The sequence below is a fragment of the Sceloporus occidentalis genome, unplaced genomic scaffold, assembly GCF_023333645.1.
Source record: "Sceloporus occidentalis isolate IW3139 unplaced genomic scaffold, rSceOcc1.0.p SCAF_159, whole genome shotgun sequence".
Taxonomy (NCBI): Eukaryota; Metazoa; Chordata; class Lepidosauria; order Squamata; family Phrynosomatidae; genus Sceloporus; species Sceloporus occidentalis.
This window is the reverse complement of record NW_028317139.1, coordinates 1,815,483-1,838,060: the sequence shown is the minus strand read 5'-3', so window position 1 is coordinate 1,838,060 and position 22,578 is coordinate 1,815,483. Positions and strand designations below refer to the sequence as shown.

The window sequence follows — 22,578 nt, the reverse complement described above, 5'->3', positions numbered from 1 at the left end:
ACTTTAGGGAAATCAGAAACAAAGCCAACTGGTTAATGACTTCTTAATTAGGAAAGTCACTATACGCTGACATCAACTGACCAATGACTAATCTTGGTGTCAAAACGTGTGGGTTAAATGTGATGTAAACCTAACTAATGTGTTTACAGAACACCTTTTAGATTTTATCAAAGGTTATCTGCTCTAGCAGCAAGACTTCCAACAGAGTCACATGCAGCTTAGAGCATTGGTCTATATGGGTGTCTATATGGACAAGAGAACTGACACATACAGTACCTCTTCATTATTGAATTCAGGTCTTTCGATTAGACCCATTGCCGCAGGTATATAAAATTAAGCACCTAGCCATGCAGTCTGCATTTACAAACGTTTGTGAAAAAAATGGGTCATTTCGAAGAGCTCGGTGAACTCATGCGTGGTAACGTGATAGGATGCCACCTTTGCAAAAAAAGTCAGTTTGTGAAATTTTACCCCTGCTAGATATTCCACGGTGGTATTATAGATAAGTGGAAGCGTTTAAGAAAAGCAGCCACTCAGCCACAAAGCAGAAGACCACGTAAAGTGACAGAGCGGGGTCACTGAGGCACATGGTCGCCAACTCTCTGCTGAGTCCATAGCTGAAGACTTCTGAACTTCCACTGGCATGCAATGCATGTTTTATAGGTTCCACTTTGAAGTAAATGTCTGTGCAGACTCTAAATCTGTGTCTATGATTACTCATCTTTAACGTTATACAAACATGTCCAAACTGCTTGACATGCAGTGAATCATTCTAGCATCTTCAGCAAACTGCATACTTCAAAGGACCTTTGTATATCACCTGTCTGTCATAGCAAGACTCTCTCGTAGCCATCACGTGTCTCCCAAAGCCTTTTATAAAATTTAGTGTGAATCACTCCCCACCCTGTTGCCCAGTGTCTTTTAGCCTTTGGTAATTTAAAGTTGACCAACCCTGGACTAACGGCTTACTCATTTGCTAACCAGATACCAGATAATGTTCTGAACATTGTGTGCAGTTTACCCATTATAATGCAGAATCTGGAACCACCAGTGTATAGGTAACAGCAAAACAAAGCAAGAATTAATTGCATACCCAGTGAATACCATTCAAAAAACAGCTATCTAAGGCATAAATATTGGGGATTCCGTCACACTTTATGGTCATATATTGCTTAGCCCATCACTAGGTCAAACTATCCCAAGTTTGGCGAGTCCTATCTAATTTATTACAGCTATATTGCTTACCAAGGGACTGAACCGACGGGAGTGCGCATTTTAACCCACTGAGACTCTCAAGCAATTTAAAGCCTTCTCTGGACACCATTAATGATGCACCTGTATGGGGCTGCTCGACCCTAAGGTTTGGTCAGAACCTACAAATATACATAGCACAAAATTCAGATACCACTTTATAACTAACAGCAAAATAAATCATCAGTTCTAGAATTAGCAGTCATAGCATTCTTTAATTTTTTTATTTTGTTAGGATTTTGAGCAAAATGATTTTTGGCAAAATCGGCTTACAGATCTGCTTGAGAATTCACACTTAGAGTTCACATTATTAGGGGACAGACAACCATTTTAGCAATTGTGCAATCTGTATCTGCTAATAATGATTTTAACCCCTTAAGGACAATGGGCGGTCCCTAAACCCATTGAAAACTGCATTTTGTCATTAAGGGGTTAAGAGTTCCAATAATGCTATTGTTGTTATGCTTAGTATTTACTCTTGTCTTCACCATTTACTGCGTTACTGTAAAATACCAGTTAGATGGATAGCTTTCTAATAAAAACTAACTCTAGTGTTCTTCATCTAATTAGTAATGGTTACAGTTTGTATTATAAAATGGGATATGCATAACCTTTGGAGATGGTATAAATAATATATATACCGTATTGGCTCGAATATAGGCCGCACTTTTTCCCCCCACCGGAAGTTGTATACGTGTATAGCGTAGATGTCCCCCGCCGGCCCCGCAAGACACCCGGGAGTCTGCTCTGGTAAGTTGGGGGGGCAGAGTGGCAGCATATCTCGGGGGGGAGGAGGAGGAGGATAGTGGCAGCATATCTCGGGGGGAGGAGGAGGAGGACAGTGGCAGCATATCTCGGGGGGGACAGTGGCAGCATATCTCGGCGGGAGGAGGAGGATAGTGGCAGCATATCTCGGGGGGAGGAGGAGGATAGTGGCAGCATATCTCGGGGGGAGGAGGACAGTGGCAGCATATCTCGGGAGGAGGAGGAGGATAGTGGCAGCATATCTTGGGGGGAGGAGGAGGATAGTGGCAGCATATCTCGGGGGGAGGAGGACAGTGGCAGCATATCTCGGGGGGGAGGACACTGGCAGCATATCTCGGGGGGGACAGTGGCAGCATATCTCGGGGGGGGACAGTGGCAGCATATCTCGGGGGGGACAGAGTGGCAGCATATCTCGGGTGGGGGAGAGTGGCAGCATATCTCCGGGGGGGGGGGGACAGAGTGGCAGCATGTCTATTAAAAATAAAATTTCTTTAAAAAAGCACCAAACTTTTAGGGTGCTGCCTATACACGGGGGCGGCCTATATCCGAGCCAGTACGGTAGTTTTTTGGGTTTTTTTTACTACACTTCTGATTATGTAAAGTCTCAGCGGAGAGGAAAGGAGCGAAGACAGAATCAAAGAGATAAGTCAATTAATGGATTTTTGCTCCAGGTGCCCTTAGGCATAACGAACAGAACTAATGGGAACCTCACCCAGTCAGAAAATTATATATAAGTGAGAAAGAAAAGGACATATGAAGACAAAAGACTGTATCCAGATGAGGAATTTCCAGGAGGTGTTTGGGAGGGGGCGATCGGATGGTCAAGCCTGTTATCGTTCCATAGTAGTGTTTAATCCTATCAACGATGCAACAATGTATGAAGGTGAACTGAAATGTAAGTGAAGGAGAAAGCCTGTGGATCTATGAAATCGATAGAGACTTGTTTCAATTGTTATAGATGATACAGAAACTACTCTCATCCACGGTGCATAAATCAGTCTATGAAATGTCAGGCACATATCGATGCTAAAATATGGTATGCTTTGGCATAGAAGTATATTGCTCTAATCCATAGCATGCCAGTTTAATCTATTGAAAGCAAAAGGAAAATCAGAATCCTATATGATAATAATGATACTAATGCTCATTTACCATACCTTTCCAGCAGGTGTCACCTCTATGACAATGAATGTTATTGTACATTTTAGATATTATTTTGAATTCTATGATTTCTGTTGTCTTTTCAGTATTAGCCCTTTATCACATTCCCCGATAAAGCATTGTATTTCTTTCCTTTTTTCACTGTACTTAGTAATATTATTTTACTTGACTTATCCATATTATACATCCATTATTCTTCTTCTATATTATTCACTTATTCATTTGTTTAAGTCAGTTATATTTTTCCATACATTTTCCATATTGTAAGCTATGAGTGCTTGATTTATATTTGGAGGCATCTACCAAGAAAAGCAAATTTACTACTATAGGTCAATAACCTCACTAGGCCACAACCCAGACATATGTAGCAGACAGGAGTATTTTAACCATTTCCCAAAGCCTGCTTCAGTCTGAAATTGAACCCAATTACAAATAATTATCACATAGGGCACAACATTCCTGAAACTTGTGGCCACAATATTTTGGAACTATTTGTGCTTGAGGGTTTTTTTCTTTCTGTGTGTAGCTATTATGTTGTTCTGGATGATCTAGAAATAATTTATAAAATCTATAATTATTTTCATGCATGTTTATTCCGCGTCTAGTTAATCATCAAACAGCGATTACATTCTAGCCTCATAGGGTTCCTTAGGCATAACGAACAGAACTAATGGGAACCTCACCCAGTCAGAAAATTATATATAAGTGAGAAAGAAAAGGACATATGAAGACAAAAGACTGTATCCAGATGACGTTGGGACTAGACTTGGGCACCAGGGGGCTCTTCGTGTTCGTCTTCGTGCTCGTCTTCGGGGGGGGGGGAAATCTTCGTATTCCGCGAATATTCGCCTGTTCCTGTCTTCTCTTTGGGCGAATATTTGCGGACATTCTTCGTGTTCGGTTTTTCTTCGTTTTTGCCGGTTAAGCCCTTACAAAAAATTACTGCAGTTTTTCTGAAGTAATACTGCAGTTTTTTGGACATGAAAAAACTGCAATACTGCACATTTACTGCAGTTTTACTGCATTTGTACTTCACTGTACTGCAGTTTTACTGCACATTTACTGCACTTTTTTTTATTGCAAACCTACAGTTGTACTTCAATGTACCGCAGCTTTATTGCATTTGTACTTCCGTACAAAAATAACTGCAGTACAATTGCAGTACAGTGAAGTACAAATGCAGTAAAACTGCAGTAAATGTGCAGTAATACTGCAGTAAAAGTGCAGTATTGCAGTTTTTTCATGTCCAAAAAACTGCAGTATTACTTCAGTAAAACTGCAGTATTTTTTTTGTAAGGGAGGGGTTAATACGGGGTTAACGCGTACCGCAGCAGCTCTGGCGCCAGGAGTTTAAATGTCCGTATGAGCAACTCTATTGGTCGTCAGCAGGGGGCTCGTCTGCCAATGGTTGATGGCAGACGAGCCCCCTGCTGGCGACCAATAGGGTCGCTCGTACAGACTGTTAAACTCCTGGTGCCGTAACTTACCCTGCAGATCCCACTGGCCTCCCTGTTCTATCAGTTAAATGTCCGTACGAGCGACCAATAAAGTGGCTCGTACGGACACTTAACTGGGAGAACAGGGAGACCAGTGGGATGTGCCGGGTAAGTTGCAGCATTGGGGTTTTAAAAGTCTGTACGAGCAACTCTGTAGGCCGCTCATACAGACTTTTAAAACCTCAATGCTGCAACTTACCCTGCAGATCCCTATGGCCTTCCTGTTCTATCAGTTAAATGTCCGTACGAGCGACCAATAAAGTCGCTCGTACGGATATTTAACTAATTGAACAGGGAGGGAGACCAGTGGCATCTGCAGGGTAAGTTGCAGCATTGAGGTTTTAAAAGTCTGTACGAGCGACTCTGTTGGTCGCTCATACAGACTTTTAAAACCTCAATGCTGCAACTTACCCTGCAGATCCCACTGGCCTCCCTGTTCTATCAGTTAAATGTCTGTACGAGCGACCAATAAAGTCGCTCGTACGGACATTTAACTGATAGAACAGGGAGACCAGTGGGATCTGCCGGGAAAGTTGCAGCATTGGGGTTAACTTTTTAACTTTCATTAGGGGTTAACTTTTTTTTTTAAAGGGTTAAGGGGCCGTGCGAGTGAGCCTATTGGTCGCTTGCACAGCGCTTTAACCTACGGATTTCCGCTCCCGTTAACCCCTTCGATGCTGTGTTAGATAACGGGTTCGCTGTCAGGGGTTACAAAGGCCGTGCGAGTGAGCCTATTGGTCTTCCTCTGGCATCAACCTATTGGTTGATACCAGAGGAGGTCCCTGTAGGCGACCAATAGGCTCATTCGCACTGCCCTGTAACCTGTGACGGCGAACCTGCGGATTTCCACTTCCGTGAACTGCCGCGATGCCAAGGTAAGTTAGAAGGGGGGGAGAATGGTAGACGAAGACGATCACGAAGATCTCCGTGGTGTGTGTCTTCGTCTTCGCCTACGTTTTACCGCCGCTGTCTTCTCTTCGGCGTGTCTTCGGAACGAACACGAAAACGCACTCTTCGTTTTTATGTTTGTCCGAAGATGAATGCACAAGTCTAGTTGGAACTATCATGGTCTGTAACACACATCCAAGTGATGCTGGAGGTGGCATGTTGTGACCTGAGACATAGAATAAGACAAGCTTGTTGGGGGCCTTTAGGATGTAGGAAGGAAGGAAGGAGATTGCAATAAGCAGAGGGGGGTCTCGGCAGGAAGGTCAGGAGATACTGATCTGCAATATGTGTCACAAAGGACTCTGGAAATATGTTACTGTAGAACTCTCCTGTCCACAAATATGTTTTACAAGACTAAAAAAGAACCCAGTACAAATTATGTTCTTTATTAAGGATTTTGCACAATATTATTGAATTACCAAAATTAGTTAAAAACATCTAAGGATTAGTAAATAATACACTTCCCTTATAGTGTGAGTGAGATCTTGCTCAGCCGATAATTATGTTAATATTAATTCTAGGAGAAAGCGGGTTCCGTGTAACATGCTTTATAAAAACAATTTTTGAAGCATCCCACGCAATCCATGAGTCGAGCTGTACAACATGAATGTAGTTCCACATCTACATGGAGACTTTGGCTACTTGTTAATTAGTTGGTACAGCAGATGCTGGTTACTTTAGTGCCCAACACCCCCCCCCCCTTAAAGCCAGATTTACATTTCACAGATGGTAGTAAATGTGTTAAAGAAATAAAGCTCTGCATTGGGTATACACAGGAGAATACAGCTGGATTATGTAAATGTGATTTATACAAAACTACACGTCTGTTAAAATATCGACCGAGAAGCCAATACTGTTTCGCTAAGTCGCCAGCTGTTTGCGCTGCGTGGCCATCACATCCAATGGGGCCTCAAAAAAAAACCTATTTTGCTATTTTGCTCAATACTGCTTTTGCAATATTTTTTATAATTCAAAGATTGGTTTGCAAATTTGTGTAAATTAAAAATAACAGTAAGGATTTTGTTGAAAATGTATTCTGCTTGTTTTTACATGCCTTTGGGTGTAAATAAGATGCCTATTAGCCTGATCGCAAAGACGTACTGTCTATGAAAATATACAGTTGCACATTAGGAACAAGGAATTTATATGTGATTCTTCTAGCCCAGATCATAGCAGGCTCTCAGAGAATTATATCTATTGTCAGTGGTAAATGGATTTTATCAGGCCTTTTAGCCATTCTCTGATTTACTCACAGTAGGGAATATAGCATTTAATTTCTTTATTATATCCTTTTCTTTGCAGTTCCACTGGGGCGACACTTCATTAACCTAATTCAACTAGAGAGTCTAACCAGGAGTTAATGATCAATGGAAAATGAACGTTGCTGCTAATTGCAATTTAGTACCCTTAATATCTAAGAAAACATGATTTAAATTTCTAAAATATAAAAGTATATTGATGAAATTATGGATATCATATCTATTTTGCATACCAGGCTTTGAAATTTGGGAGTGGTGTGATCTCAGTGTGGTTGTAGGTGTCATTAGTGCTATACTAGAGCCGGGGCAGCAATGAGGGTGGAACAGTATTAGTGCACCACTATTTTCCCCAATTATCAAGACAAATAACCATATCCTTTAGCCCCTTGCCAAATTGATTAACCACAGGGATCTAGAAACTTTCCAAAATCGGCTAACCGGGTCTCGCCTATTCTGGGGAAGAGGATTTGTGAAGGGATGGTGCTCAATGTGTGTAAAGGCAGGTCTAGCTGGGGTTAGCTGCACATTGGGGCAGGGCTAGCTCCAGACAGTCTTGGATGGGACGTTGGTGTGCAATGGACGGTATTGGGTATGGCCAAACACTACTTTCCTGCTCAGAGAACAAAAAAACTGACCCAAAGGCCCTGGAAAGCAAGATTTAACTCAGAGACTCCAGGAATGCTGAGTTGTTTTTTTGTTCCAATGTCCACTTATTTCAAAGACATTGTTTGTGGATAAATTCATGCAGGGGGTGCATAACTACAAGCATTGAGGGCTGCAAACAGGAAATCTGTTTATAATTGCCTGAAAACAAGTAGTGTAATTAACTTTTACTCAAGATTTTTGGGCTCCAGCTGGGATATCCACAAATTGTGGCCTATTTGAGGCCTGGAATTGTGAACCGATCTGCAGACCTGGGGATTTCACAGGGTAAGCTACATGGAGCTCTCCTCTGGAGGAGTATCTCTAGCCCCAGATGGCCTTTAGTGGGTGGAGAGCAGATGGAAACCACATGGAAAATGAGGAGAAAAGTGGTCATAGCCAGAGACTCTGGATCAAACCCAAAGTGTTCCCAGGTATGCTCTAAACCATCATGAATGGCCAGATCATCCTGGAAATCCGGGTCAACAAGGTGTCACTTTCACCTGTGAGTACCAGGTTTCATGCATGATACTGTTAATTTGTTTTAATTGCAAATGAGAATGCTGCATCATTTTAAATGCATTTATACAGGAAAGGCCCAAAGGCAGATAACACAAGCCCAGGGTTTTCCTAGAAACTAGTCCTTAGTTTAGAATATCATTATTGCTTTTGTCAAATGTCAATTATTTTAGGAGTTAGAAGACTACGGTACTCAACTCGGTACGGAGATCAACTGCAATACTTTCTTTTCCTGGTATAAGATTCCAATTGCCTTTTGATAATACATTCTCTCTGTACTGTTATACACATTATTGAAAAAAGCTAACAAATAATTGTTTGGCATCAGTCATTAACTTAAAAAGCGGACCAGTGCCACACCTAAATTGTCTAAGAAATATCAAAATGGGTATTGAAGAAAAAACGATTCTGGTATAGCAATAATATGGGTTCTAAAAACATTAGTGGTGCGAATATTATACATTTAGCGTTTCTCTTTTATTTTCCTTTTTTATCCGTTCTGCTCTCATTTGTGTAACAGTTCACAGAATGGTCTTTTGATAGAAGCCAGCGGGTGTTCTGAAGCCATCAGAGGAGGGGGGATATTCATTGATTTGTCCCATGCCAGACACAGAGGTTTGTGTTAACTGATAGCTTCTAGAAACTTGCTAGGTCTGTACAGTGTAGCAATAACAAAAGACAGCTTTGGTTCTTTCGTTAGGAATGCATTTATTGAATGGCCTCTACATATGTAATAGTTCCAGTTTAAAACCAAGGAGAGATATAGTTGCCTTCTATGACACAAGAGATGGACTTATTTATAGGCTAACTCAATACATGTATTAATTGACTTTTTAAAATTGAAGTTTTACACTATAGTGTTATTTGAGTAAAGTTACGATGGCTTAATCAGAGCCCTAGGCAACCAAATCATCTTTCTATATGAATAATACACATGTTTAGAAATGTTGCATGCCGTTGCACTGTCCTGCCTAGCATCTCCACTATCCTGCTTTTGAAGGAATTATGGGCCGGTTATGGAAACCGGAGAAGCTGATCCCACTGAATTAGATTGATTGCACATCCCATGTGGCCATCTTGTGACATAGTGAAGTAGAGCACTGCCATATGATGTCATGTATGTAGGTAGTGTGTATCGTGCATTGTAAACCCAATACCAGTTTAACCCACCAAATAACGACACGGAGACTGAAATTGGATAAAGCAGGCCACAGCACAATTTTATTATAAAACCATAAAACACTGTGTTGGCCCAAAACACCATAAACCAATAAGAATAATATACAATAACCGATAAATAATAAATACAAATATACAAATATACATAACACATTACCGTAACATATTCAAAACATAACCAACACAGGAACCGAATTAACCCCGTCCTTGCCGGCCTCTCACACTGCACAATCCAGACCACAGGTACTCACCTCCCCCCTCGTCCAAACAAAATTGACAGCTACCTTTCGCTGTCCCACCACCAATGCTAACCACCAGCTGTCCAACAAGCTCGGTGGGCACGTCCAATAAAACACCAGAGGTTAGGGGAGGATTGAGCCTTCCATTACACCAGCATCCAAACTCCATCACTTACCAAAACCAGACCGGCAAGGACACACAAACCGCCAGCTGTGACAAAAGAAAGAAAGTTAGTACACAAGAAATAGGGAGGGAGGGTGGGAAGCAGGTAAGACTGTTGGCCGTGTCTGTAAAAAAGGACAGTGACCGGGGTCACCCAGAGGGCACCTTATATCACCTAGGGTCTCCCACCCCTCAATTAACATACCCCAATCAAAACACGGACATGCCCTGAGCATGCACTAACCCACACACATAAATGCTCCCTGTCCATTTAGCTACGCTGATTCCCAGGGGCCTTTTCCCAGAATTCAGATTTAATACCTTGGGAGGGGTATGCTTGGAGGAGAACCGTCCTGTATGTATGACTTGCACTGAGCAATATTATCCAATAGCTGGTCCTTAAGATACGCAACTCTGCAATACATGCTCAGCTCTGTCCTGGTGATATAATGTGTGAGAGACATTGCAATGCCTTCTTTTTCAGCATTCAATTTGGTAGATTATATGTAAATGCAACATTAACCCTCATACAGCATCCAGCTTGGATGCTTTTGAAAGTAAAATCTGATTCCCAATAAATATAGCAGTTTGGTTTCTAGGAGGCTCATTAGTTTTATGAGAAATGTAAGGTTTACCATATATTAAGCCCAGTGCAGTCTTTTGTTTAAAACCGCAAGTCTCCCAAACTTTTATGCATTAAAGCCTTCAAGACATGATCCTACAGTATCGGTCCTTTTTCAGTTCTCTAGAACATGCATTATGGTTTTTTGTTGTTTGTGCCGGAATAAAAGCGGCTTTGACGACCTGCCAACAAGATATTTTTTTAATAATCCAAATCCGCACAAAATCATAAAATTCAGCCGGGCAAGTGCTATCAGTTTGTGGCTTCTCGGTGGCTGTTCTCAAAAAGTATTATAACTGTCGGCTTTGCTGTTCTTCACCATAGAATGGATGCTTTAAACTATAGCAACCAATGTGGGACAAGAAGTATTTTTGGTGATTAGTGCGTGGTTAATCCTAAAAGAAAATCAGAGACACTATCCTGTTACAAACAGGCAGAAACTTAGATGTTGGCTTGATATGAGCAAGACTTAATCTCTGTACTTATTTGCTTTCTGGGACCAAGCTCTTGAAATTGTTTGAGTATGCCAAGGTAAGCCTGGTAAATGTAAGTTTTATTTTAACTCTTTAAATGCAAGTTGAATGAGGCAACAAATCACGTCCATTGTTCTTGACCTTAAGGAGTTAGCTCCAGCTTTCATAATGATCCTAAAGGTCCATACTATAAAAACCTATAATTAAATGTCCTGTTCTACTTAGAGGCTTTCTGTATGGCAAGTAATTAAACTTTAGTAAATCTGTCATTTGTTCTTCCCTCTAAAGATTTAATCACATCAACCCACATAAATACTTTTTCATTTTCTATGTGTTACAAATGTGTTACAAATTTGAGGCAAAATTTAAAGAATTGTTTAATTATATTTAGAATGCTGCATTTAGTTAGAAAAACGTTTAAATTCAGCAAAGTAAGTGGAACAGCACCTTTAAAATTACAAAGGCAGTAGAGCCATTATTTATAATAACACACTTTTAGAAATATTTTCAACTTTGACTCTCATCTCTGGGAAGCTAGAATGTCTTTATTTTAAAATAAAACGCTTAGTTGTCATTTTTTTAATATACACATTCCACAGATGGTATATCTTCTGAAATTATATATATCATGGAAACCCTGTGGTTTAGGTGGATCAGAATGTTGGCCTATAATGCTTCACATTTGAGTGGGAAAAAAAGTCACGTTATCTTCCTAACGCTTTTCTTTAGATGATTGTGTAGTAGAAGCATAGAAAACGTTCATCTTGCAGAATCGGTGATTATTAATCGAATAATACGTTGCTTATGCTGAAAATGAACAGCACTTATAGATAAAAATAATAACTTTATATAAAAACAAGTACACAGAAGATGGTGGAGACACACACACACACACACAAAATAAAAAGTTGAAAATAAATGAAAACACCTGAATCACAATCTCGAAGAACAAGCCTATTGATGTAGGATAAATAAATGTGACAAAAAGTATCCACTGATGAAGTAGCCGTTCATTGCGAGTGAAATGCACATTTGGGTATGCGGGAGCAGTCCTCTTTTTTGTCTAATATGTTGTTTATATGTTTTGGTTAATCAGAGCTTTTTGTCTTTTTTTTTTTTGTACAATTTCTTTATACTTGTACATTTTTTGCCGTTCCACTGAACACATTTGTAATGACGCACTTGGGGGGGCCAGAATGGGCCGAAGTGGGCCTTGACTGGGATGCCGAGTAGGGCTAGGCCTGATGGCATTTATTTAGTTTTTTGGAGATTATTTAAGGGAAGGTGTCGTTAGGTTTGGGGCCATTTTGTGTGTTACCCTGCCTAGTGTAGTCTGTCCCACCCTCCCTCCCTATTTTTGGGACGTTTAGGTGGGTGGTTTATTTTGCCATAGTCGGGCATCTAGGGGGTAAATGCTCTGGGGGAGAGCATTCTGTGGGAGGTTTCTGGCTGGTGGTGCTTAGAACCTCCGGTCTGGGGTTGGGCAACTGGGTTGTCCTCTCCTGTGTTGGTGGTACCTGGATAGTTTGTTATTTATTCATGTTATTTATCGTGTTCATTGCCTTGTTAACACACCTATTTTGGTTTTGGTTGCACAGCCATGACTAGGTTAAATTATTAAATCCACTGTGGCCTTTTCAACCTCATTCTTGTGTCATGTCCGTAATAAGGTATTGGATTTGGTTTGAGGGGCACATGAGTCATGTATATGTGTGTATATAAAGTTTAGGACAGAAATTAAGCATATTACATTGTGCTCCAAAAACGTAAAAAGTCAGGAACGCGAAATGATTTTTATTAACCATAGCATACCTATAATATGTTCATTTTTATTGTGTATATAATGAAGACCCTCTTTGCTCCTCATTAGGAGTATTTCATTGAGGTGACAGTGTCAGAGTCATATGAACTGCATTAGTTTTTCCACTTTGTCCAGCAATGGCCTCTAATCATATCAATTAATCCAGTGCTAATAATGAGGGTGGGGGAACGCACAAAAAAGGGACCTTTTCAGGAAGTGTTTTTTTTGTTTCTGGTACATGGGACCTCCCTTAGTAAATCCCCATTGTATCTTGTGTATAAAGACACAGGGAAGAAAGCATACAAAGCATTTGTTGACCAATTAGTTTGACATGTTGACTCATGACCAAGTGGACAGGTATTCAGACTGTGCTAAATTGGCTGCTGGGGACTTACAGCTGTGCCAAATGCCTTTGAAAGAGGGGATGCTATGTCGCCCTATGGCATTTCTTACATTATATATATATATATATATATATTTATATACACATCTACATATGTCTACATTATGATGTAAATAGTTGGTTGTATCTCATTTATCACCTTTGAAATGGCAGCTATCTTGATGTAGACTCTTGAGATCCTGCAGAACGATTATGCTATTCTTCTGAAATTTCTTTACCTACTCAAATAAATAATTGAAAAATATGTACAGCTATTAATGATTAATCCGTAATTGACGGATCTCACCTTAAACAATATACATTTCCTAAAAGTATTTTTCTCGGTGCAGAGGACATTGCACTCTTTAATTGTTCTGTCTGTCCTTTCCCCTCTGCCCTAACCCACCTGCGGCTATTGCTAGTTATTATTATTAATTGATTTATATAGCGCACATCATGTTCTGCAGCACTGTACACTGGGTAAACAGGACATAACAAGCAATGGATACTGCACAACATAACAAATTGGACATACAGAAAGAAAAGATTAAGGAGATCCTGCGCAAACGAACTTACAGTCTACTATTGTTGCTGTTACCACTGAATATCTGTAGTTACACTGAGAAAGTAGGTTTTCTGGCTGCCTCTTAGATTTTTTGACCTTCTGTCAGACTCTACAATCTTCTGCAAATATTACATGATCCTTTAGTACGATGCAAAGGCGTTTCCTGGTGATCATATCAGGAAATTAGCTTTTGGCTTTAAAAGAAGTGTAAAGTCTGAAGTGATTCAGGTTGAGATCCTAAGAACAATATAATTGGAATCTATAAGTCTTTGGACGATGGTCAAATTCTAGGTCTCTGGCCTGTAGTTGGAGAGCCTTGACAGTGGCCTCTACTAAAGTAATTGAACAACCCTACTTTAACCCCTTCGTGACAAAGGCTGATTCTATTTTTTGTACCCTTCGTGACAATGGCTGTTTTATCGTTTCTGCGGTGTTTGTGTTTAGCTGTAATTTTCTCTTAACCCATTTACTAAACCCACACAAGTTATATATTGTTTTTTTCAGGACAAGAAGGGCTTTCTTCAGACACCATAATTTTTTATATATGATGTAATTTTCTCACTTTTATTTGAAAAATCTTTTATTCATCATAAAAAACTACTGAAAAAACCTGCTAAATAGATTCTACTATTTGTCCCGAGTTTAGAAATACCCAATGTTTTTATGTTTTTTTGCTTTCTTCTACACATTATGGGGCAATAAGTACAAGTAGCGTTTTGCTATTTCAAAACCATTTTTCTCTGAATCTGGTAATTCTGTCTCCATGTGGTATTTGGGGCATCTTTGAAGCCAGCAAATTAAATTTACCCCACCAAACCATATATTTTTGAAAACTAGACACCCCAGGGTATTTTAGATGCTGATAGTTTAACCCTTTCCATGCACTAATCCTACCACCAACCCTTGTCAAAGTTTGTGATAGTAATTGTTTTTGCTGTTTTTTAAACATACTTTGTACTTCAGGTGTAAAATTACAGCTCCTGGTATGTTGTTGCTGTCACACAACACCCCGATATGTGTTCAGCAACATCTCCTGAGTACATTGATACCCCACATGCATGGGTTTGTCAGATTGTTTGGGGGCAAAAGGGCCAAATTTGGAACATGCCTCCTCAGCCGTATACCGCTGCATGGCAACAATTGCAGCAAAAATAGTGGGGAAGGAAAGGGTTAATGGCTCTAATAAAAAAAATTAAAAATACCCTAAAAAAAAAGTACAAAAAAAAGAAAAAAGTAAAAAAAAATGTAAAAAAAAAGAACCCCAAAAACAATTGCCACTATGCAAGATCACTGTTTATGCAGTGATCAATGGCAATGAAGGGGTTAATATTAAATGGGTGGCTCTTATAAGAGCCTTTGGATCAATATATATATATATTATTGAGAATACCTAAAAACACACTGATCTGTCTCTCTCCCTCACTAGAAGCAAGTGAAGGAGGGAGGCAGATCCAATACTGATCAAAGGCAATGTTTAGAAAACATTGCCTTTGATTTATCAAATCATGATCACTCTTATGAGTGATCTGACCACTAGGGGTGTTATTCACTGGATGTCCATGACATCCAGCAACACCCCCCCCCGATGATGACAGCAGGCTCCGCCCCCGGCTTGATGGGCGCCGCCATCTTGAAACACCGCATGTGTTTCGAAGACGCCGGCACCGGGAAGGTAAGTTGAGCATTTAGGAAGCGATCGTGAGTCGCTTCCTTTGCTAAACAGGTGTTGCAAAGATGCCTCGATACTGAGGCATCTTAGCAACACCAGCTAAGCAAAGGAAGCGACTCGCGATCGCTTCCTAAACCCGTTTTTCGGCGGCGGGCGCCGCCATGTTTGAAAGACGTGCAGTCTTTCAAACATGTTTTTTTATTTGCTCCTAGGAGCGATCGGGGGGGGGCCGGGAATGTTTTTTTTGGTGTTGCTCAATGCCTCGATGTCGAGGCATTAGAGCAACACCGTTTGAGTGAAAAAATCGATCACGGATCGATTTTTTCACCCGTTTAAAGACGTGCCGGTCCTGGCACGTCAATTGTCATAATCGTCACGATTTTCGGTGACGTGCCCGGACCGGCAATTGTCATCAAGGGGTTAAAATAAAGGTTTCTTTTGTTTGTTTATTTTAACAACAAAAAAAATTGTCATTTGATGTTGTGCATTACAAGGTATAACTATATATTCACCATTCTGTATGTATTTGCTTTGTAAAATGAAGAAACGGACATTTACATTACAGTTAAGAGAAAGGTAAATCACACTCTTGGCAGAAAAGGATGCATGAGATTAACTATTCTAAAAAGTCAAAAGTCACGTTGATTTTCCTTTTAATGCATTTTAGGCAGTGGAGCAGATAGCTAACCCACGTCTCTCCTGGGTGGTGAGGTCACCAAATTCCTCAACAGAATGCTGAACATTCACATTACGTTTAATAAACCACAATAGCTGAATTCAATAGCTGGAGACAGCAAGGCATTGATGGGACAGCCAATGTGTCTGAAAGTGGTCATTTCCATAAGAAAATGTAACATTGACTCCATAATAATATATAGAGGCACAGTTTTATGTCCTTTTTTTATAGGAACAGTTGACAATGGTCAAACAGAAGCACAGAAGTGAGTCATATTTTTAAACTGCATAGCCAGTTTCTTGTAACTGAATCTCAAATCAACCCCAGATATGACAAGAAGTTATATTTTTATGTAGAAAATAACATGGAAACTATTACTCATGCCAAGAGTATTCTTTTGCTAGAATGGCAGTCCACACAAACAATCTCCAAAGTGCATGATCAGCAGGGTTGTGCCGCGCATAAACATACCTGGGAACTCTCCGGGTGAAGTCAAGACCCGAATCCTCCGGGTCGAGGGAGCGGAGTCTTGACACGCCCCACTTCCCTTTTAAATGGGGGTGTTTCCGCTGCCGTCAGGGGGACCTCCCACTGACGTCAGGGGGAGCGCCCGCTGGCGTTAGTGGGCAGTCCTGGCTGCGACCAGCCAGTGAAGGCTCTGGATAGCCGGAGCCCAGAAGTCCTCAGGTATGCTCATAACTCACCAAGGACTACAGCCAGCAAGGTTCAGCAGGAAGTTTGTGAACTAGAAGAAACCTGTGCACTTTCATGCTGCTGATAAATAATAGAATTCAAGATACACAGCCTGTCTTGAATACTGTTTTTCATCAGCCTCATGAGAGTTCACAGGTTTCTTTTAGTCCACCTAAGATGGGAGTCTCTCTCTTGGATGATCTGTCAAATTCCATGTTTCTATGTCCTATAGTGAACTGATTTCAATGGGATCACCTTCTTCCACTGCAAGCAGCCATGTTGCAAAATTTCAGACCATGGCGATGTTACAATGCAGCTCTCGAGCTGCATCTTCTCCTAAAGGTTGCTAAGAACATTTTTTCCATTTTGAGGAATAAATATAAAAAGTAATACCAATGTACTTTAAATGTGCCTTTCCCCTCAACATTCTTTCCCAACTTACCTAAAAAATTATTATGTACTACTTCTGTATACATGTTAAATAAACGTATAATTGTTTTTAAAATAATGTACAATTTTAATATTTGGTTCAAACCCTTTCACTGTGGCCACTTAATTTGTTCCCTCTGCACTGCTCTGATTTGCCTGCTGCCAATTTCTAAACCACAAAGGAGCTTTGGCTTCTAGTTTTAAGGAGAATGGTTGTAGGATGTCAAACTGCTGTAATGTATTATATAGAGGTGGGCTTTGTAAGAATGACGGGCTTTTTTATAAGCAACTCTTGTATCTCAAGAAACGTTTAATGCAGTTTTTAGGTGGCATGGAGCATTGAGGAGGAAAAAAAAGTGTATATAAGCATGAATGTCTATGTAAAAGTGTCTGTGTATGTGAGCATGAATGTGTATATATAGATGTGTGAGCTGCAATAAACTGCCTTGTGTCTGCAGCATGCAAACTGTGTCTCTGCCCAGGTAGAGACTCTGTTCCTGTGAAGCAGACTGCCAGAGTGAGGGGAGGAGACCATCTAGAGCAGGGGCGGCCAACGTGCGTCCCTCCAGCTGCTGCAGGACTACATCTCCCATTTTTACAATTTTACAATGTGCCCCCTTTCATATTATAAAAGATTAGTTCATAAAAGATAAAAGAAGTGTATGCAAAGTGTATGCAAATGCTTGTTTTGTGCTTATGGCACTGTCAGTAGTATATATATATATATATATATATATATATATATATATATATATCAATTATATTATATTTTCATTTTTAAGGTTATACTCACATACATAAAGTTCACAGTGTTTCAATGTTTAGTTTTTGTCTTTGAACCTTTTAATAAACTTAAAGTTCTAACTCATTTTGAGCTGAGTATCTATATTGGATAATATATCAAAGAAATTCTTTTCATGGAAGGATCTTAATGGCACAGCAGGCCTCTGCAGCCCATATGGAATAATCAGGTTTTCTGGAAAGCACAAAATAAAATATGATTGTTATTAGGATGAATATGTAAGTAATCTTCCTGAAAGAATTACAGTCAGTATAGAAGGGTGATAAATATCAGGCTCACATCTGCCTGCCATCCACACACTCGTGTAATGTTAAGAAGATAATATTTTCCATTACATCTGTAGCACAGAGGTAAATTATCTCTAAAAAGGTATTACAAACAATTCCCATGTACCTACGAAATATAGAGAGTCAAGCGTTTAGACGTGCCAGCTATCTGGGAGCCATCATTAAAGATTTAACCCATTTTATGTCTATAGTTTTAACTTGTGAGGGAGAACTCATTTTAATCTAATTTTCTTCCCTTTTTTCATTTTTTTATATTAAGTACATCCCTGATGTGTCATGCAGCTATTACGGTATATGAAAGGAAATGTAGGTGGACTTTGCCACTTGTATATTGTCAATTTTAATGTATTGTTAATTTTCACTGTCCCCTATTAAATTAGCCCTATGGATTCAGCTGGTACTCCGCTAGTTAATGTAATGTGACAATTACACCTATATCTACTTCCAGTCTGGTATTTTTATTTGCCTCACTAGCCAACATGATCAAGCAATAATACATTTGGATGTTTTACTGAACAACCTTGGATTGGCTTCAGTAAAATCCACAAGTAATGTTATAATTAAAGAAGTTGTCATGGTTATTGGAAGGATGTTTGAAACGGAGTCATAACTTGGACTGCTGACCCCCCAGGGAAAGGTCGGGGCTCATGGCTTCTGGAAGCAGAAGGGAGCATGGGATCATTGCCTCCAGGGTGCCCCTTACCTAGCAGCACCTGGAGCAACTTCCCCCTCTTGTCTTATTGTCCCTGATTTGGAGCCTGTGTTAGGGATTTATAAAAAGACCATTGACGAGTTCAGTCCTACACCCATCCAGCAGATGATATGCACAAAAGCTTGAATAAATGCGTCCTTTAAAATAACATGAAATGGGTCAGAAGCACAGTATAGACATTAATAATGTGGTAAATGACTATTGTAGCTGGCAATGGCTGATCTTACTGAAATATCTTCATAGGCTTCTGTAACCACCACTCCTCTGTTCCAATGGCACATTGTGTTCCCTAGTGTTGTACGTACCAGTCCCGCCGCGGTCCCACGTCGCTCGGCCGCGGGTACTCGCGGGTTTAGCACTCATTTACGTTTTTTGTTTATTGGACCGACGCCATTCTATGGTGCCGGTCGCAATCACATCAGGCCCTCTCCCATTGGTCCCCTGTCCGGTTTCCTGCCCTTGTCCCCTATTTAACCTCACTCCTTGGTTCACACAGTGCCCGTTCAAAGAGTCACTGTATGTTACTCTGGGCGTTTGTGATCGCTTCTCGGCCTTTTGGCTAAGATCAAGTGTAGTTCCCTTTGGGAAGGGGGGGGAGTATGCTGATCCTCTGGCCTTAGGGTTGGGAATGCAATGGAGCCCGAGGTGTTGATTTGCCCCGGCAGTAATACTGGAGTCACCATGTGCGGTATTGCACGCCGCTGCACATGGTGAGCGCACAGTCGCACTGGCGGTTGCTTTGCACTTACTTTTCCCCCTGAACCATCAGGTCTTGGGGAGAAGAATTTATTTTTGAATCTGGCTAGGTCAGAAATGGCCGCCCTTAAATTATTTTTTTCTAATTTATTCATCACTTTGTGATTTCACGAGTGCCCATTAATTATTTTCTCTTATTGATCTCACGGTTTTCGAAATTCACGGCGAGGCCCCCACTTTGAGTTGGCACACGTTTTTTGGCACCTTTGTTTTGGACACTGTTTCTTTTAGACGCAGTGAAGCTGGATTTTGCTGGAGGAGGATTGGGTGCCTATCACCCCTTTCCTCTCTTCAAATAAGCCCAGCAATGGAGTCTTACCCTTCGGGGTGACTCAAGATCCGACCCTCCCATGGGGGGGGGGGGAATTTGTCTGGGTTCTCCGTGTGGGAACCCAGAATCGTATCTGACTTCTGCTGCCTTATGGCACAGAGTGCAGCACCCAGGAGCACATACCTCGGGCTCTAAGTTTGTGCTCTATGCTATACTACTCGTTTGCCTTCATTGTGTACCAGACCTCGGATTGTTTCTTGACCTCGCTCCCGTGCTGCCTGCCCGACCTCGGATTGTTTCTTGACCTCGCTCCTGTGCTGCCTGACCCGACCTCGATATCTCCTGACCACGGTTTACTGCCTCTGGCCCTGTATGGTTTTTTCTCTGCCTTGGACTCTCTGCCTGTGCGCTCTGTGCCGTGCAATAGTCTCTGCATAGTAGGTCCATTACCTGTGTTGTCTAGGTCCCGACGTAACACTTAATCCAAGTTTAAAAGGCTAACTGATCATTAAAATATATGTTAGCACAGCTTCAAATGTCAGTGTGACCATGAAAGCAGCTCAGACCCAAACTTTTGAACGGTAGTGTATATAATACGATGTTTTTATTATACTGGTGAACCAGAATTGTTATCTACAAATATTTAAAAACCTACTTTTTTATGTCCTTCGTTCAATAGCCACAAATTCTAATAAAAGTAGAATTCTCGGATTTGGCTTATAATTATGTCGGTTACATGAATTTTCTCCCAGTCCAACCTTCTGTGATATCCAATGTTACCACGGGTAATATTATAATGTAGGCAAAATTCCTTTTCACAGAAATAATTTATTTTCAGCGATACAACAGGGGGGGTGATTTTCTGGATATATTCAGTGTATATGGCTTGGTTATCACCTTTCTGTTGATAGGGTTTCTACTAATCAAGATTTGAAGTGGTTTTCAAGGTAACTACACAGTAATTTTTGCACAACAGGAGTTCTCAATGAAGAGGCAACAAAGTATAATAACACAGAGCAAAATGCCCCCAAGCCTCTAAGCGTTTATTTTTAATGGAAAATTAGATTATAGACTCTCATTCATTAAGGAGGCTTGTATTGTATTATATTTTTTTCTTCAATATCAAAAGGAAATCACTAAAACAAATTATAGTAGAAGCATCTGTGGAGAGGGCTGTGTCAGTACTCTCACCGTCAACCAAGACAGAATGGGCTAGTAGAGGTACGGCCATCTGCTCACCTTACCCAAAGAGCCACCTTGCTGTGGTCACCTCCATCGGTTGGGAGGCAACTATGCGGGAAAGTGCCTGAAATTTGTGACTGCCCCACAAAAAATGGATTACTTGGGAGGAATTTATGGGTGTGTCAGGACTCGGGTGATCAGGTCGGGTAGGAGCCCATGCGCAGGGGATACTTGGGGTTCAGTATGTAACCCACGGTGCATGATTATGCAAACAAAGACACCACAAACAGAAATCCAGGTAATGCAGTGTATTTCATGTATATAACAGGACCAGCAAATAAGGGTAATATAGTCTAAGCAAGTAACCGGACGTATGGCAAAATAAAATACAGGTAATAAGTCTTTTGGCAGGGAGCCCGCTTGGAAGGGCACGACAGACAGAGAGCCCGCTTGGAAGGGCACAACAGACAGAGAGCCCGCTTGGAAGGGCACAACAGACAGAGAGCCCGCTTGGAAGGGCACAACAGACAGAGAGCCCGCTTGGAAGGGTACGAAAGGCACACAGCCCGCTTGGAAGGGTACGAAAGGCACACAGCCCGCTTGGAAGGGTACGAAAGGCACACAGCCCGCTTGGAAGGGTACGAAAGGCACACAGCCCGCTTGGAAGGACACAAAGCAGGGAGTCCACTTGGAAGGACACAATAGCAGGGAGTCCACTTGGAAGGACACAATAGCAGGGAGTCCACTTGGAAGGACACAATAGCAGGGAGTCCACTTGGAAGGACACAACAGCAGGGAGTCCACTTGGAAGGACACAATAGCAGGGAGTCCACTTGGAAGGACACAATAGCAGGGAGTCCACTTGGAAGGACACAATAGCAGGGACCCAGGAACAGTACAGGTGCAGAGCCACAGCAGGAAGGTCCATAGACTTCAATACAAAGGCCCTGACTAAAGGGCAGGGCAGGTTCATAAAGGCAGGGTAATCCAGGTAATAAGGCCCAGCTGGATGTAGACTAGGGCTCAACCCAGGTAACAAGGCACACCTGAGTTCTGAGTGCTCCAGAGGGTGGAGGGTGGCCACTAGTGGTTGCAGATGTAAACACCACAGGTATTAAAAAAGCCATGGTTCAGGCAGCGAAAAATTGGTTCCTGACAGGGTGGCTGAGAGTGCTTTCTCTCTTGGACCTGAGCAAAATATTCTAAAATAAAGAAATAACATATAAGAATAAAGAAATAAAATGTGAGATAATTATATAGAATACGCAGAGATTGCAATATATTTATCAATAGACACAAATGTTTTATTAATCGTTGTGTATCCCTGATATTCCAGGATCCTACAATGAATGTATTTTGATTTCTAGAAGAAAAAAAATCTTACGGAGTTGCTATTAAAATATATGCTTAAACGTATTTAAAGCAGTAAATTCAATGCATTTATCAATTGTATTTTTATGTTTTGAATGCCATTATCAGATTATATGTTTGGAATTTCTGTTAAAACCTTGATTATATTAAATTTCCACTCCGTTATTCAATTTTGTTTCTTGGAACATGTTTCAATGCATTACCATAAACATTGTCTGTTATTTTCCAAATTCCTGTAGGCAAAATGGACCTATGGTTTATTTTT

The 22,578-nt window shown here is 40.8% G+C and overlaps 1 non-coding gene across 1 annotated transcript; it reads left to right on the top strand.

Annotated features, from left to right (window-relative positions):
- The first annotated feature begins 19,272 nt into the window (after positions 1–19,272).
- LOC149280156 (U2 spliceosomal RNA) lies at positions 19,273–19,454 on the top strand. The gene has a single exon (XR_016278252.1). It is a non-coding gene; the product is annotated as a U2 spliceosomal RNA (small nuclear RNA).
- The last annotated feature ends 3,124 nt before the right edge of the window (positions 19,455–22,578 follow it).